At 37.9% G+C, this 17,279-nt stretch overlaps 1 pseudogene; it reads right to left on the bottom strand.

The window, feature by feature from the left end:
• Positions 1 to 1,575: 1,575 nt before the first annotated feature.
• LOC143680481 (large ribosomal subunit protein eL27 pseudogene) lies at positions 1,576 to 16,778 on the bottom strand (annotated as a pseudogene).
• Between the last annotated feature and the right edge of the window lie 501 nt (positions 16,779 to 17,279).

Raw genomic sequence — 17,279 nt, 5'->3', positions numbered from 1 at the left:
TGGGAAGACAAACAAACAAACACAAGTTCTTGACAACTTCGTTATGTAGTTGAATCATACCAACTCTGAAGTCTTCCAGTTTCATGAGTAAATAAATTTCTTTTACTGGTAAATTTACTAAAATTTCTTTGTCTTGGGCTGTGAAGAAAGGTCAAAGCAAATGAACCGTGTCTAGCTAGTACCGTCTGATAGACATTTCTGCTGTTTTGGAAATGTGCATACCTGTAGAATCAACATGGCAGTCAGGGTGAAATATGGCTTTTGAGCACTTGAGAGTAAATCTGGTGCAGCTAAAGAACTGAATTTAAATCTTTACTTAAATTTAATAAATTTTAATTCATGCTTAATTTTAATTCACATATGATTACTGGCTACTATATTAGACAATACAGGACTAGATAAAGACCTAAAGAATCAAAATAAACCATGGGCCTTCAATCAGAGCTCTGGTCAGCAATAAGCCTTCACCTACCAACATGGTTAGAAGAGATGGGGCTCTTAGCAAAATCAGCAAGTCAGAAAATATGAAATTGAAAAATGGGAAAACAGAAAAATTCAGCAGCTATCAGAGATTCCCAAAGGTGGCATGTGGCTTTGAAAGCTGACTAAAGCAGATAGGCAATTTTCCTTTTTTTTTTTTGTTTTGTTTTGCATGGGCAGGCTCCGGGAATTGAACCCGGGTCTCCATAACAGCAGGACAGCAGGAGAGAATTCTGCCACTGAGCTACCATTGCCCTCCCAGCAGATAAACAATTTTAAAAGCATAGTCTACCTGGTCTTATATTTAGCAAACAAACTTGGAATCAAATGAATTTGGAGATCTTAGGTTTGAGTCTCACAGAGGCTCAGTCACCTCTGGTCAGACTGGCAGATCACATAATAATATAGTAACATACCCACAGCAGCTTTTGTCTTAAAATGCTTCCATTGGCATTTAGGCATTAATAGCAGTAAATGCTTTTCCCTTTTAATTTGGTTTTTCCTCTCAACCATTTAAGGTGGGTATTATCATCCTCTCTTTACTAATGAATAAACTGAGAAATAAAATAGTTAAGCAAGTACAAATACATTCCCCTTGCTACTGCATCAAGACTGCATTCAGAGACTACAAATAAGATTCAATGAATTCTTTTCCATATATTCTCAAAAATCTTCTGCTTTCTCTTTTAGTCTTTCTGCCATCTCCCCAGTAAATAGTTTTGGAAATACTTAGATCAATTTCAAAATGTCTCACACTTGCTGCTTTATTTAAACTGTTGCTCTTTATGGAGTAAATCCCCTGAGAGACACACAGCTTGTGTCTGGGCAGGTATCAAAGAGCCCAATTGCTCTGTATTTATTCCCAAACTTGAAGTACAGACCTGGAATTAAAACAACTGTTCCGAAAATCTGCACGCTAACAGGTTGCCTGCGTGTCCTTGGAGTGAAAATTTGGTCATGTCCTTGGACTTTGCATAGTGACTGTGGAATAAAGACTTTCTTAAAACTTTCTACTTGCTGAACTCTCAGAGTCAGAGCTACTTCAAAAACCCAGAAACCAAAGCAATCAGTGGGTGGGTGAAGCTCGACACATTTTCAGCCATCAGCAAGACTCTCAGTGCCATGATATTTTACCCGCCAGTCTGAACAGAAAACCCAGTGGAAAGGAAGCTGGAAGGCGATTACCAACAGGTGGGGTGTGGTATCAACTGCAGAACTCAGTACTTCTACAAAAAGAGTAGCAAAATCCAAAGAGGTGTCAGCCAGCTGTGAGCTCACTACGACAAGCCCTGTGGTGGTTTTCCCCAGTACTTTTCTGCCAGTGGTATAATTCATATAAAACCTGAAAACTCAAAAAGTCTTCAGTTTTCTAAATCAACTGCTCTCCAAGAGGGAGGCAGCTTTCCCAGGTGTATATTAAACATTGCTCTTTCTAGGAGGCAAAAAGGGGGAAATAAAACAAACTAGAAATAAACAGATTAAGTTCACTACAGAGTTTATAATCCACCAGGTCTTTGGTGCCTTTCTAAATGGGTTCTACAATCATCCTCAACAAAATGCCCCAAAGAAAGAAATATTAATATTGCTGTTGGAAAAAAAAAAGGCTGTACTTTGCCCAGTATTGTTGGAACATTTGGAGAGATCATGAGCAAATATTTAGGTTAGGGAGACATCTGCCAAGGTAAAGGTCTTTCTGTGAAAAGGGCATTTGGAACTTCTGTCTAGAATATAATATTTTGCCAAATGAAAGTATCAAAAGAGAATAAAATATATCAAAAAAGTGATGGTCATTTTGGGGGGGGACAAGGAGAGGAAATTAAGTGTCTGAGCATGCAAATATGAATAAAATAAAAATTATTTGGATCTGCTAAAAATGATCTATTTTACTAAATATAAGTATATTAAATGAAATGAATAATTTAATAGGGAGAGACAAGAGAGGATATGAGCTGCCCGGAGAGGTCAACTACAAGCTTGAGCTGAGTTCTTTCCAGACTATTTTCTTTGGAAATATTTTCTGCCAAAATCATGCTCCCAGGCTCACCTCAGTGATGCATTAGCATTCTGAAAGCTGTTACCTAAACCAATAAGTGAAACTCCCTGATTAGCTGCAAGCCCTGGTAGAGACGGTAACTTTACCCATTAATTAGCAAAGGGAATAGTGAAAGGAAGGAGAGGGCAAAGCAGAACAACATAGGGCAAGAAGTCTTGCCATTTCTATAAAATCCTAAGATAACAACAAAAAATGGAAATGAGTGATTTATGGTCGCTCTTTTCTGGGCAATTTGTTGAAAAAGCTAGAGTTCGAATTTAAAAACATAAACTGGCTCATTTGTGATCTGTGGATGTATGGCCTGGTGGGTATGTATATATAGTTTTCACACATATACACATACTCAGAATGCTTTCAGAGAAGTATAAATATTTATGGCATATTTGTAAATTCTGCTTTAAAAGATGCTGTTCTGGGTCATTTCACTTCAAAAATCATAACACTGGGATTTTAGATTACTAATATATTTCCTAATAGAAACCAGGCACTCATCTAAAAATAAGTTGAAGAGCCACTAAAATGATTTCCCTTTCCACCCAGAAATTAAAGTGGTAACTAAATGCTAAAGATGCAGAGGATACAAGCCAATGAAATATGTATTCACTTAATCAGAAGCATCAAGCACAGGTCATTTTTCCTTTATAAACAACTGATCCACTTGGAAAGGAAAATGTCACATTGAAACACAAAAGCAACAGGATTGGGGATAAAAAGAATATTGGATACACAAGTTCTAGATGGATTTCAAAGTAACAAATCAGCCCCTGAAGAGAGCAGCATTAAAGAATTTTTATAATATAAATAGGCAGAGGTTATGTACAAGCCTGAAGAAGGTGTAAAACGCAACAGTACCTAAACCTAATGTGATTTCGATATAAACCATAAACTTGCCTTCTGTACATCTCCATGGAATTACAGAATTTAAAACAGCAAATTCCCTCTACACTAATCTAATCATTTCTCCCCTAGAGGGTTACAAATAGTATTCCTTAAGAATTGTTAAACTGACTTCCCTAGAGATGAGAAATGAAAATTAAATATGTTGACTTCTGATTCTAGTATAAATACAGGCAGTTATGGAAATTTACATAATCAGCAGGAAGAATGCCTAAATGAATATTCTATCACTTGTATATCCAACTACAAGGATAAACAAATATATAAAACTAGTGAATTACCATTTTTTAAATTTCACTAAAACAAGATATTATATAGTGTATTATAGAGAATAAGTTTTTTAAAATAGAGTTTTTTTTAATCAATTAATAAATGATCAATCTCCAAGTTGGTTTATTTACTCTACAGACTCATATTCCTTAAGCTAAATGACTGAGGAAATGTTGATTATGAAAAGGAGTCTTGGCATTCAAAGTTTTTCTATTGGAGGACCAAATCATATGCATAAAATACATGAAACGAACTTTAAGAAAAAGTGGTTCAAGAAAATGGTAAACTTGAATGGGATAGGGTAATGAGAAGATATTTTATGAAATAACTAGAACTTGAAACATGTCTGGAAAGATAGGAGTGTTAATAATGAGTACTTAACCAGGATATTCAAAATTTGGAGCAGAGGGAAACTGATTACTGAGCGTTAATCTTAAAGATCAAAATCTAGAAATTACAATGAGACTGAATGGCTCCTACTAAACAAATATGTGGTTGAATTTGCCCATATATTTAAAGAAATGGTCTATTTTCTTCAGCATGGGTATGGTTTAGCCAGGGAATCTTTGAAACAAGAATACCAGAAGACATGTGCCCATGCTCTTGAGGTTCAGAGAGGGAAGCCGAATACTTAGAAGCTATTAAAAGTTGACTCATCTAACCTTCCTTTGCCTAAATCCTTATCTCCACATGACTTTCCAGCTCCTTGTCTGTCTCCTTCCAAGAAAATGTGATGGATACTGAAAATCATTGCAGTAGAGAAGGTAAGTGCTCCTTCTGAAGACAACCATCTGGACTCATAACTGGCTCCATCACTTACTACTGTGGGGCTTGTGTAAATTACTTAACCGCTTGGTGACTCAGTTTCCGCATCCTTAAAATGGGCCTAAGAATAGTGGTTACTTCATAGCATTGTTGAGAGAACTCAGTGAAGGCAGCACATTTAGAGGAATGCCTAGCACATAATGAGTGCCCTCAAATAAAAATGATTTTATATGGTTCTTGTGACAAGATTGACATAAGGTAATAAAGAAAATTCTCTTCTATGGTTTAGGGGTTTGAAGCTGTATGTACCCCAGGAAAATAAACATGTACCTGTATCTAATTCATTCTGGTGGGTGTAAACTCATTGTGAGTAGGACCTCTTGATGGGGTTACTTCAGTTAAGGTGTGGCCTAATTCAATGAGTCCGAGTCTTAATCCTATTACTGGACTCTTTATGAGCAAAATGAAATCCAGAGATAATGAAAGCCCCGGAATCAAGAAGCAATGAAACCGGAAGAGAAGGGAGAGACCAGCAGATGCCACCGCATGCCTTGCCATGGGGCAGGGGAGCCAAGGATTGCCAGCAGCCAGTCTTTGGGAAGAAAGCATCCACTTGATGATGCCCTGGTTTGGACATTTTCCTGGCCTCACAACCATAAGCAGATAAATTCCCACTGTCTAACCCATTTCTTGGTGTTTGCTTTTAGCAGCCTAGAAGACTGAAACTTAGAGCTTCATACAGAGAATGACTGTCATAAATATGTTACATTTCCCATCTCTGTGAGAGTTCCCACTGCCAATCAATGCATATTTTTGTCACTATCTCTGTTCCATAAGCATTTTGTTGATTAGATTTCATTTCTTGGGGCCTGCTCCTCTTGGGTTTTAAGGCTTTCGTGAAATCAGCATTTTTTAAAATACATGACATGAAATACTAGTGTTATGAGAATATAAAAAATAATAAAGGGTTTTCTTGTCCAAGGTTTTAGCAGTAGTTGTATATTATAGTATTCTTTAAGGTTTCATAGAAATCCCAATCCCTACTCTTACCCACTTGAAGAGGTTTAGCTATTCGTTGGTTCCCCTCTGCAAAGACATTGCTTCAAAAACGAGATTTAGGGTTTAATGCCTAATTTCCTCTTAAGGATAGATAGTGATGAAAAGGAGCTGGATCACAGCTTAAGAAAATAAACATGGCACTTCTTATCTTTATAATGTCTTCATGCAGGACTTCATAATCTCTGCAATTGAGTGTTGCTTCCCAAGTAGTCTCTTTGTTTCTATTTTTATCTTCCCTCTAATTCATGCTCTGTACTGCAGTAACAAATACCCTTCTGAAGAAAAAAAAAATCAATAGGGTCACTTGTCAGTTCAAAATGGCCTATTTAAGAGGTGGTAAATTGGTGTTAAATTATATGCCAATAGAAATTGATTTTGTTTATGGTTGCCTGGTATACTGCACTATAAAGATTAGCAGGACATGGAACAACAGAGGGGACAGATGGCAAGTGTACCATGTTTCTGGCTTCCAGTTTACAGGATTTGAAATTCCTTAGCATGGCATCCAAAGCCCTTCATGACTTCACCCCAGCATACCAAGGACTGGTGGAAAATCCTAAAGAAAAAGTCCTAATGTCTACTGGTTTCACTTTAAAACCATGATCACAACCCCAGAGGCACTTACCACCTACTGTCTGGCAACCTCTTAGAGATCTCTGGATGACTTTCCAATCTAAGTATTCTCCTGTCTTCCCACATTTCTGAATACCTGTCCTCCATCTTCACTTCCCTCCTTAACTCTCAGCTGATTTGCACTGTTAACTTCATGACCCAAGCAAAGAATCTGATATAGCCACATCTTGCAGCATGCACATTATCCTGTGTCTATATTCACCTTCTCTCCTGTTGCAGTTTTAACAAAATCTCTTTTGCTAATAAAAGGCCAAGAAAACCCAAGCTGTGCTAGGTACTTCAACACAGAGAACCAATTACAATAGAGGGACTCAGTTTATATAGGTGTTGGAGGATTGAAAAGGCAAAATGGGACACTCAAGGGGTGCAGAAGGCAGGAGGCAGGAGGCAGCTCTGCTAGAGCTCAAGAACACAGGAAAGAGTTTGGGATATCAGAACCTAGGCTGCAGGGAGCTGGCAAGTGATCCTGTGGGAAGGACGTTCCTGGTTGCTGATCTCTATGTAAGCTTCTGGCTCTGAGGGGTGCAGAGGCTGCCTCTGAGAGTATGGGAAAAAGCTAGACACCAGAACCATGTGATGCTGGGGTAACCTTGACAGAAAGAGGAATTAAACTCAAAGAGGAAAATGCTTTCTTCCATCTTTCTAACTTCCAGACTCCCTCTAGGGCCTCTTTGGTAAAACTTAACAGAAAACCCATCAGGCAAATGAGAAATGTAGTTGGCAGTGTCGCTGCCCCGGGATCACAGTACAGAATACAGAAGACTCAGTTTGGAGCTGAAATAGGTTGATATTGTTATTTCCTTCCTCTCTTGCATCTTATCTTACTCCTTCTCCATCAGAGAACTCCATCATCATTCGATCCCCATCCCGGATGCTCCATAAAACCCTAACAACACTCACATCTCTCTATACTGTCCCACACCCACTTCACAACAAAAAAAATTCATAAGAGCTGTCTATAAGCCCTATTTTCACTCAATTTGCAATCATTCATTCATATACGAATTCACTGCAGTTTGCCTTTCACCCTCCATCCTTTAGCACAATTCCAAAACTACCGCATCACATCAATGTTACCAAATCCAAAGGACGCAGCCTTGTACTCATCTGACTAAACATCACTGTGCTTTCCACACAGATGGCTACTCTCTCTCCTCCTTAAAACGCTCTCCTTTGTGGATTTCCGTGCATTCTTCTTCTCTCACAGCTGTTCTTTTGAGTCTGTTACATTTGCCTGTTTTATTCCACTCCACTTCTAAATTTTAGTGTGTTTCAAGTCTGGACCCTGGGACATAGTCTTTCCTGTCACTTCATTAGCAGTACATAGAGTCTTATATAGCTTCAAGTTTTAAACAGTTTCCTTATGCTGACAAACTCTGAATTCTTATACACAAACAATATTTCTCTTCTGAACTGCAGACTTGTACATGCAAAAACCTAAATAATATACTTTCTCCATTGTTCTAAAAGCTGCTCAATCGTCAAATGGTCTCAACTATACTGTTGATTCTCCCTTATAAACTTTTCCTGTCTTATTCTTCTCCAAGCCAGGAACTGGAACCTTGCTCCTTGATGAAAACTTTTCTTTCATCTACATCCAATCCATCAGCATACCTTGCCATTACTTTCAAATGTATATAAAATCCAATCACTTCTTGACATTTGTGCTTCAGGCACTAATGATCCAAGCTACCATCACCTCCATGTAGACCATGGTCAGAGCTTCTTTTTACTGGTTACACTGCTCAAAGTTCCTCCCATTCTAATTAAATCCCTCCATACTGATTTTTTTGGGGAAAAAAATCAGATTCTGTTCATTTCCCTTTGCAAACAATATAATGGTTTCCATTGAACATGTAATGAATTCCAGTTGATACTCCATGGCTTATAGGATCTTACCTGATTATCCATTCAGCTTCATCTTGAACAACTCTCCCTACATACAGCTCACTGTATTCCAATAATGCTGCTTATTTTCAGTTAATAAATTTTGGAGCTCTCATTATGTGCTGTCATTATGCTAAGTAGAGTCCCTAAACTCACGAATATAGAGTAAATAGAAAATGACACAAGTACATACGTACAACTACAGATTTTGATATTTTTGTGTGGGAAGTAAGCGCAAAAATGTGGAACAAAAATGAACACCATCGTTGGTGAAGATTTAAGCTGAAACCTAAAAAATGAGCATTTGTTGTGCAAAAGATAAGGAGGGAAAAATTTCCAAGAAAGAGCACTACATGTAAAAGCCCTAAATGTTTGGAGTTTCAAGTACCTGGTAGAACTTCAGGATGTAATGAACATTGTAAATGAAAGGGAAAATAGGAAGGGAAATGGTTGCAGATAAAGGCCATAGCCTGGCCAATCAGGGCACTCTGATTTCTTATTGGCACTGTGGATCCGAAAAGGCTTTCCTGCAGGGAGCTGTTCCATGCATTGAAGAAGCATCCCTGGCCTCTACCCACGAGATACCAGCAACATGCCTCTACACTAGTTATGACAATGGAAGATGCCCCAGGATATTGAAAGTGTCCCATTGGGTGGGTTGGGGAGGAGTACCCTTAGCAGAGAACAAACTGGGATATAGTAAGAAGTTGGAATTTCATTCTAAGTATGAAGCATGGAATGTATCCTTGTTTCAATTTCCTGACTGCTCAAGCAAATACCATGTGATGGGTTGACTTACAAACAATGGGAATGTAATTGCTTATGGTTTTGAGGTTAGGAAAAAGTTGAAATCAAATTGACATCAAGGTGATGCTTTGTCCCCCAAAACTGATGTTCTGGGTCTGGCTGCTGGTGATACTTGGTCCCTTAGCTTGTCACATGGGAAGGCATGTGGCAACATTACCTGGTCTCTCCTTTTTTTTCTGGATTCTACTGATGTTTAGCTTCTGGCTTCCCCTTCTATGGCTTGCTCTCTCCGTTTCTGAATTTTATGACACTTTTGAAAGACTCCAGTAATAAGATTAAGATTCTGATTGAGGTGTTCACACCTTAACTGAAAAAACCTCATCTAAATGTTCCTATTTATGATAGGTTCACATCCACAGGTATGGATTAAGTTTAAGAACATGTTTTTCTGGGGTGCATATAGTTCCAAACCATCACAATCCCCTATATTGATTCATTCAATGCATCAAGTCATTTTACTCAGCAAATGTTTGTTGAGAATCTGATATATACAAGGCACCAAGATAAGTGCTGAAGATAAAAATTAGAGAAGGCAGATTCCTGACCTCATGACTCATATACTCTAGGTCAGAGGATACTCTCCAAACAAGTACTAACATTAACAATTATCTCATTGCATTGGTGAAAAATATCATGGAAAAAAATGTCTATTTTTCATTTGCATAGTTGTAATTGAAAATAAAGGTAGTTAATCAGTTAGCATCCCTCCACACACCAAAATACCCCTTGTCTAATATCCAACCAATGTTTATGCTCCACCTTCAGTTACATTTGTTGACCTATTTTACTTAAAACAATTGTTTAATAGTTTTAGATCTTGGAGGAGAATATTTGGGTATTTTACATTAAATGACCTCCACTGATTATAAACATTTCATGAAAAAATAATGTGGGGTCCAAATATAGGATTTGATGATGTCAGCCAAATAAGATGAAGATTCAACAATTTTTATCAAAGAAAGGGGTTATGTTGATGAGCTGGATATGTATAATAACACATACCAATGAAATAAAAGATGATTTAAAATCTATAAAGAGAATAATAAAATTATGTGACTTTTTTTTTTTTTTTTTTTTTGCATGGGCGGGCACTGGGAAACGAACCTGGGTCTCCAACATGGCAGGCGAGAACTCTGCCTGCTGAGCCACCATGGCTCACCTAAGTATGTGACTTTTAACAGAAGTGATACAGAGAAATGCATGAAGGGGATAAATTTCTCTGAGCCATATGGAATTACTGGATATTTACAAAAAACATTTAAAGGGTTGCTCATAGGTCAGTGAGGACATAATTGTATTACTTCACCATTTATTATCTCATCGCCATTTATCTTATGTTTAATTTCACAAAGTGCTTTGATAGCAGCGATGCAAAGCAAGCCAAATACTGTTGTGCTTGTCCTCTGTTTAAGACATGTTAAAATAAGTGATAATATGTACTTGCATAGACCTAGCTTAACTGACAGTTGAATTTTGTCTTTAAGGCCTGTGTTAGTTAGATTCAGTTGTCAACTTGGCCAGGTGAGCATACCTAATCTTGTTGCTGCCGACATAAGCCAACGATATGTGAACCTCATCTGTTGCCAATCACATCTGCAGTCGGCTAGGAGGCGTGTCTACTGCAATGAATGACGTTTGACTTAATTGGCTGGTGCTTAAATGAGAGATTGCAACGTAGCACAGCCTAGCAGTTTGGCATTCCTCATCTCAGCACTTGCAGCTCAGCCCGGGCCCTTGGAGATGGAGAAAGAAATCACCCCGGGGAAAGTTGTTGGAACCCAGGGGCCTGGAGAGAAGACCAGCAGAGGCCATCCTGTGCCTTCCACGTAAGAAAGAACCTCAGTGGAAAGTTAGCTGCCTTTCCTCTGAAGAACCAACAAAATAAATCCCCTTTTATTAAAAGCCAATCCGTCTCTGGTGTGTTGCATTCCGGCAGCTAGCAAACTAGAACAAGGCCCAAGGCATGGTGCCCTCCCAACCAATTTTTAATTTTTTCTATATATCTAGAAGCTCTCTAAGAGGCCATGAGGAAAGCAATGAAAGCTTATGGGTATCCTGTCCTCAACAGCTGGTCTCAGGATATGGCTTTCAGTATTTCTCTTAATAAGTAAACACAAGTCTGGCTTCAGTGCTGGAAGCAAGCATTTCCATTTTTCATTGCTGAGAAGCAATCATTTGCTTTAGAAAGCTTCTGTTTGGCTATCTGGGTGTGTCCAAGTAAATGCCTAGTTATTGACAATGGACATGGACACTTCTCATTGGGGAGGGTGATGATATGACACGTGCTCCCAGGAGCAAGCACCACCAGACAAAATACCTGATGTTGGTTATTGCCATGTACCTCAAACCACATCATGCGTGAGATCTTGGGACTGGAGGTAGGGCTATTTTTAAAATAATTGAATTTGATTGACAATGTCAGAAAAGCCTAGCTCTATTAAAACCTAACTAAATGAAATTTACACTTTATAATTTACAGAGAACTTTATAGTCTCATTATGTTGGCCAACTTTAAAATATCAATCTAAATTAAGTTTGACATTATAATTTTTAATGGAGACATAAAGAAATAAAGACTGTGAAGGTAAATCATTTGTTCTTAGTCACAAAGCTAGCCAGAGGCCGGATTGGTACTTGGCATGAGTCATCATATGCAAAGAAAATATCTTATAATGACAATATATTGACAGCTCTATCAATAACTATACAATTAAATAATGGAGGAAAATACAATGTAAAAATGGAGGAAAGATAATTTGTTATATTATGGAAAATATATAATTTGATATATTATTATTCAAAATGAAGATTGGAAACATAAATGAGCCAGAAAAAAACCCAAACTGAAGACACAGAGATTTCTTTACAGTCTTCCTTTTTTTGAGTTCTTTATGAGAATCATCCTTTTTATAGTCATGGTTATGTTATTCAGCTTTAAAACTTTTTACTTACATCCTAAATATTAATATGTATATTTTAAATTGACTTTTAAAATCCAAGGCACTAAAGGATTTAGGAGGTCCCTCATTTAGATACATTCATATCGGTATATACAGATCTCTTGATAAACTAAGATTTACATAACTCATTAAGAAACTGACATTCTTTTAGTTACAAGACAATAAAGAATATGACATTGAAATTTTTATTTACGCAAATGATTACAGATATCTCTATGGCTGTTAATACCAAGGTTATCTAAATGCGTGTTTTATTCCTTTTCTGATCCCTTCCTCTTTCTCAGTGGTAATTATTTTTCTCTCTCAGTGGATGGGCTCATTATTATAATATGAAAATACTAGAAAGATGATTAAAAGTTTAACCTTGATGTTTTCAATTTATCTTATTAGCGCTTCTAGAGTCTAGTAGCTAACTGCTCCAAAAGATAGAAAAATTGGGTGTCAGTTTGAACAGTTTTGCATCCCACATAATACAATTCTTTTCAAAGCTATAACTTAGCCAAAACCTTTGTTTTTCAAAGAGCTAATGATACTACTATTTTAACACTTTTTGTCATAATTGCATCTATAGTTTTCAACCTTGTGAAAAGTAAGTTGGACTGCATATTCCTCAACTGAAAATTTCCTTTTTGTCATTTACTGCTCTCTAAGAAAACAAATCACATAATAGACTTGTAGTTTGTCTGGAACGCATTTATTGACTGTAAGGTTTAAATATCCTCCCCCATTCCCATCAGCTCTGAGAAACTTTTTTAAGCCATAGGTCTTGTATAGCTAGACCTACAGAAAATCAGGACCACTCCTCCATACCTGCAATGTGATTCCAGTTTGGTGGTAACTACAGAGAACAAATTCCTTCCCTTCTAACCTCATGGGAGGGGGGCAACTTATCGCTGGGGACAGATGAAGGCAACAGCTGTAGAGCAATATATTTGAACACCTGGGCCCTTCTGAATTCTCCCAGGGGGCCTGAGATACACTACATTTTTTTAGCTTTGAGTTTCAAACCCTCTTTTTCTTGTTTTAATGAAGTGTATAGAGTACATTTCATGAAATACCTGATATGCAAAATAGCTTCTCCCTATAAATAGTTTCAGCTTCCTATATTCTGTGATTGAGCAATTTTCATTATATGCATTTAAATATAAGCTGAGAATAGATTTTATGCCCAATGCTCCTAGCAATTAATCAAAATCCATTTCCTTTTCCTCATGGGTGCTCTGGGAGCCTATAATCCCTCGCACTTGGGTGTGGCCACGTGACTTAATCCTAATCAGTGGAATATGAGTGGACATAGATGTGCCACTTTCAGACCTGGCTCATTCAACTCTCCCACATCCACTCAATCACATCAATTCTCCCTTCCAAGCATCCATAGAAAGAGCCATAGAGGGGATCAGATAAGTCATGTGTTAAAAGTCCAGAAATACTTGTATCAGCCAAAGGTCCTGCAAGAATATATGGAGATGGAGCCACCTGCCCAGGACTAAAATGTATGCCAGAAATAAACTGTACTGTGTTTCAACCAGTATATATTTCTGTATCCATTTGTCACTGTATTTGTTTAGACAACATTGATAGCAACGTTTGCCACTTGGTAGAAAAGCAAAGTTTTATTTATTGTTGACGTGATTGTTGATTTTGTTTACATCTCTACCACTAAATTTTCACTAATAAAGCCTAGCTGACAATTCTGTGAGCTCAAAAAAATAAACAAAAACAAATAAAGCATGGGAAGAACAAAATTTAGAGCCCTACAAAGTATCTAGAGCCTACAAAGTATCTTTGTAGAAAGATAATTAGTAGAATCCTACAAAGTATCTAGAATCCTACAAAGTCTCTGCAATATTTCGCTCTCTCACAGTTATCCTTGCAATACATGCTTGTATATATATTTATAATTATATACACGCACATTCCTAAATACAGAAATAAACTGCTATGATTAGCTAATATCTCATTTTATGCGTTTAATGTATTGCGCATATTTAACACAGTATGTATAAAAGTGTATATAAATCCATATTTTCAAAGGTATTCTTAATATTTTAAATTTCACAATTTAGACTACTCCTGATAAGATCCAATGAGATCATTTTACTTATTCTGTAATGTGACTTACAAAGAATTCATACAAAAAGTGAGAGAAGTGTCAGTTTTGTCATTTCTTCATTGGTACCTTATATTTGTATTATTAATATCATTTTCAATTTGACTTTTCATTGCAGGAATATTTTAAGCCTCTTGCTCATTTTTAAGGTGAATTTATTAAAATTGAATAATATGATCCATAAATTCATTCAAATGGGCACATGTAAATTGCAACAGGTAGCAATATGATGAAGGCGAATGAATAAATAAGTGTAACAGTGTCAGTCACTCCTGATTGTAAAATTCCCCCACATCTCACAGGATCCCTCAAAGTACTATATGCGGCAAGTGACTGATTGTCTGACCCAAGAAACTTTGAGGACCCAAGGCTAATCAATATAATAAATATGGCTAAAGTTTAAATTGTTTCATATTCTTAGATGGACATGAATATAAATAGATATTTTAGTGTTTCCTTCCTGTTCAAGTTTGGATGCCCATACTTCTCTTTTTAAACCTCAAACAGTAGAAGACATTTCTTTTGTTCAGTCTCCTTGTTTCTTAAACAATATGATACCACAAAAATGAGTAAGCTTGTCTGCCTCCTATTAGTACCATATGCTAGTGACTACCCAAAATTTTCTCCCTTACATACTTCTCAAATCCACTTTATTTCTTTGTTCTCAGTATCTCCACCTCTTCCTCCTGTAATGCCCAACTCTGTCTTAACTTAGACCTTGAAATGATCTGGAACAACTGTCTTTGATGTCATGTAGCATCCTTAATCTATCTCTCCTGCAAAGTCGTGTCATTGTTCAACTAAGAAACCTTAGTGGGTGGTTGTCTCTCAAAACCCTTTTTAATCTTATCCATCTATGGATTTGAAAGAGTCCACAAGAAACAGTTTTGTTGACCCTGCCAGGCCACTGATATCTGGAATCCCTTTATCTTCTCTAATCTCTGCCTGAAATTGCCTACTTGTTCCCTGAACTCATCTCTAATACACTGGCAAAAGGTAGCCAAGAGCAGCCAACACATGCTAATGCTTTGGCTTTTCCGAACAATTTCATTGAGCTATGGTTTCTGTTGTATGTGGCTTGCCTTCCAAGTATCTCATCCCTTGCTACCTGTCTCCTAATTGATAAACCAATGCCAGGCATTAATTAGAACTCCATTTCCATATTAATTAGAGCAATGCTAACTGCTATGGCACTGGCTGCATTCAGTAGAAGTTCATTTCTTACTCATTTAATCTCTAGTGGTTGATGACGTAAATTTGGGAAGGGGGATTATTGACTCCATACAATCATTCAGGGATCCAGGCTCTTCCACTCTAGCAGTTCTACCTTTAGCATCTTCTCCCTTCAGCTGTCAAAAGGGGAAGAAAATGAGTCCCACATTTTTTTTTAATTGGGGGCAGATCCATAAGTGGTATCCCTAACATGGCCACATTAACTGCAAGGGAAACTGAGAAATGTCTCCATGTTAAGTGTCCAGGTGAAAAGGGAAATCATTTGAAAAACCTAACTGGCCTCTTCAACACATTGATGAGTGAAATAGCTTTGACATTTTCCCCACTATATTTCTAGTCTCAAAACCATAATCAACGATTTCCTTTGAAATACGTCAGCTCTTTCCAGGATGCTGCTCAAAACTCACAGTAACACCTAATTTTATCTATGGTAAGAGTTACGCCATTGTAATGGTGCATAACTTCTCACACATTCTGGCCCCATGACATCTCTGTCCTCAGCTCCACCAATATTCTGTCTCACCTGATCTGCTCCAGCCACACTGGTCTCCTAAATGTTCCTCAAACAGGACAACTACAGTCTGCCTTTAGGATCTTTGCATCCTCTACCTTGAGTATTTCTCTTCCAAACAGCTGCATGGCTAAGCCCCTTATCTCTCTCAAGATTTTGTTGAAATGTTACCACCTCAATAAAGTCTAACTCCTCCCACTCCCTAAAATTAATAACTCAGGAATCTAATATTTTTGCTCTTATAGATTAGTAAAATGTACCAAAAAATTCCAGCCCAGCTCTCCCAATTCCCAACCCCACTACCACCACAAGGCCATTGGCAGGATAGGACTTACTGGCTAGTCTCCTTGTGGATTTTTGGCACCATGAGTTCTTGACAATCACCAATAAATGAAAGTGAGGCAGGGGTATTAACTACCTGCCTGACACCCTCTCAGGAAAGGGGCTCTTTTTTCCTTCTGTCATGGCAGTGGCATGCTTCAAACCATGATAATTTTTTTTTCCATTTTTTTTAACCTGGACAGGCACCGAGAACTGAACCTAGGTCTCCTGCATGGCAGGCAAGAATTCCACCTGCTGAGGCACCATCGCACCGCCCAAAGAATTATTTTTTTGCATGGGCAGGCACCAGGAACCGAACCCGAGTCTCTGGCATGGCAGGTGAAAACTCTGCCACTACACCAGCATTGCCCACCCCTATTTTTAAAGAATGAAACACAAAATATAAAAAACTGCCACTTCTGGAAGAACCACTTGTTTTTTGCCTGTCTTACACGTCTCCTTGAACTTGACGTTGGCTTTGTACCAGGTCTTACGTTTAAGAGCAGGCTGTCTGAAGACGTCCTTATTGACAATGATTTTGTCCAAGGGGATAGGCACGGAGTACTTGCAAGCATGAGGAGATTGTAGTTATAAACCTTCATGAAAGACGTGATCATTTTACTCTTGCCCATGGCAGTTGCACTCTGCAAGGATAACAGTCAATTCCAGCCACCAAAGCTCGGCTGTAGGGGCATCTGAGGCACCATCATCAATGACATTCACGATGGCAGCTTTGCGTCTGGAGCGGCATCTGGCTAGCACCAGCACTCCCTTCCCAGGTGCCATGACTTTGCCTATTTTGACAGCAACTGCTGGGGCATATGGCATAAAAACCATGGCACTTTTAACTTTCTACTACAGTTTATTTATGCTTTAAAATTTATTATTCATTGCCTATCTCTCCCTGCAAGAATATAAGCTCTACAAGGGAGGAAATCTTTATTTGAATTACTATTCTTTCAGTTTGCTAAAGTTGCTGAAATGCAATATATAAGAAATGGATTGGCTTTTACAATGAGGATTTATTAACATACAAGTTTGAAGCTCTAAGGCTGTGAAAATGTCCAGATCAAGGCATGTACAGGTGATGCTTTCTTCCTCAGGACTGTCTACCAGTGAGCTTCAAGGTGCATAATCTGCTGGTCTCTCCCTTCTCTCTCAGGTTTCCTTACTTGAAGCTTCTACTCTTCAGTGGCTTCCTTGCAGTTTCTGTGATTTCTTCCTATTTTCTGTGTGTCCTTCTCTCTCAACTTCTCTGGCTTTTCTCTCTCAGCTTCTCTGGGTCTTATCCTT

The sequence above is a fragment of the Tamandua tetradactyla genome, chromosome 4 (assembly GCF_023851605.1).
Source record: "Tamandua tetradactyla isolate mTamTet1 chromosome 4, mTamTet1.pri, whole genome shotgun sequence".
In the NCBI taxonomy this organism is placed as follows: Eukaryota; Metazoa; Chordata; class Mammalia; order Pilosa; family Myrmecophagidae; genus Tamandua; species Tamandua tetradactyla.
The sequence above is the reverse complement of the archived record's forward strand: the minus strand, read 5'-3'. Positions and strand labels throughout refer to the sequence as shown.